The following is a 2,196-nucleotide window of genomic DNA, read 5'->3' on the forward strand; positions in this document are numbered from 1 at the left end:
CTTGTTCCTGCCCTTGAGGGCAGGCCAGAATTAGTTCATTCCTTTAGCTCTTCAAAGGAAGAAGTAAAATTTCATGATTCTTTCCATTTCCCAACCCATTTTGGCTTTACATGTTTTAAGAGTATCTGGACTTATCTTGTTCAGTTTATTTTGTTTCCTTTATAGGAGAAAGAGCCAACAGAATTGACAGTAAATTTACCATAGTGCCAGCTCCTTTCAGAAAATCTTCCTTTTGAAGAGATTTTTAAATACTGTATTTATAAAAAACAGTGATAGTAGCCCAGCTCTGCTAGAGATAACACATGTGAAACAGCTTTGGTGGAAACAAAATGTTAAACAAATAGAAAGTGGAATTATACCACTACCCAAATTCTAAAGATTTTTATATTTGTCATTTCTTACTTTTTTAAAACTCAGGAACAAAGAGAACAAGATATAAAAGTCTCTCTATTGTGGTCCTGGCTGGGAATCCAGCCATAGAGCGAACTGGCAGAAGAGAACATGAACTGCTCTTCCCAATCTTGTTCCCATTTAGTGTCCAACTCTTTCAAACAACACCAAAAAGACTTTTTCTGTTTTGCGGTTATTATTATTTGGCCTTCTTTTAAAAATGTACTACCTACCACTTACCTCCATAAAATTTTAGAGCTGGAGGGAATCTTGGTGAGTCTAGCACTATCATTACTGATAGTTGAGCAACTGTCCTAGAAATATTATATCAGGTAACAGTATCACAGGTATGTATGTAGTTAGCTGGAGCTGGGACTAGAACCTAGTCTCCTGACTTCCAGTCTACATCAAATTGAGTTTCTGTTAATCATTTAAACTTAAAAATCCTTAAGGTGTTTTGGAAAAAAAGGAGCTTCAAAATAAGAAGGAGGCTTCAACTTCAAGGGCAGATAGAATGAAAGCAGTTTTCTACCAGATACAGGTTATGGATTACTTAGGGACAAGGTTGTTTATTCATTACTTTAGTTTTGCCAAAGTATGATGAAAAATATTTTTTAGTGCAGTGGAGAAAGAAATTCCTTTTAAAATCACAGTTAACCTCTTATGCTGACTCTTAGAGGTAGGAAGATGACTCCTTTGTTAGGGAAACATCTTGATAGGTCATTTTGGATATAATAGGAGCTTTCAAGGCACTATTTGGAAAGAATAGAAATAAAACAAAGAACTAAGTTATTTCCTCTAATACATTTAGAATTTTCCAAGGCCTTTGGAAAGAAAGAGATGATGAGAACAAAAAAGGAAGTTGAAATTTTAATAAGATTTGGAGGCAGGATTCTACTTGGGATGAAACCTGTGAGAATGGCTAATAGATTCTTTAAGAACAAGGATGTATACAATCCAGTCTTATTCCCTGACTATGCAATGCTGAGACAAAAATCCCTCTCTCATTGCCCTCCTCCCCCAACCACTACTATAAAAACTTCAATGAAGATCTGCTATACAGACTTATGTTGATGGTACTACAGGGGGAGTCAGTACAATTGGTGCAAAGGAAAGATGGAGAAGCCAGGGAAGCTGGGAGGCAAAGCCAGAAGCAGAACNTTAAAAGCAAGTGCTTGTGTGATAATAAACGGAACTGCTTGACAGAACCCCCACCGTGTCTGAGTGTCCTTTAATGGGCTGGTTGGGGCCGGCGGTGTGCTCACCTCTCTTCATGGCTCTCTTCCCCCGTCTCCTTCCAAGGGGACCAGAGGGAAAGAGGAATCCGGTCAATTCGCTCGCCCACCAAGGGCTAGGGCTGTTTGGGTCGGCCGGCGGCAGACCCGACAGAAAGGTTGGGATACCTGGGTAGCTGACACTTGAGTTATACTAATATAGTCAACCATCCAGAGAAACCAAGTTCCTGGCCATCCTTTATTATATATAGGCTGTGGGTGGTGACAACTCCAGCTGTCCTGGGGTCAAGTGTGAGCCTGCCCTTACTAGAGCTTCAGAGACGGATAACTGGCAGGGCTCCCGTTTCTGGTACTTCTGTCACTAACTGGCTTTCCTCACCAGATTATTGTGCCACTCAAGAGACAAACTTGTCTGATAAAGTAATATCAAACTCGAGTCTTATTAGATATGTGATTGAAATATGGGTGTAATAGTAAAAATTTTATATATTATATTTTCCTATTAATTTGGGGTACAAATTCAGAGATGTTTATCCAAGGAAATGATGAACCTGGGATTAAAGGAGGGGGG

This window comes from Galeopterus variegatus, unplaced genomic scaffold (genome assembly GCF_000696425.1).
Source record: "Galeopterus variegatus unplaced genomic scaffold, G_variegatus-3.0.2 Scaffold9965, whole genome shotgun sequence".
NCBI lineage: Eukaryota > Metazoa > Chordata > Mammalia > Dermoptera > Cynocephalidae > Galeopterus > Galeopterus variegatus.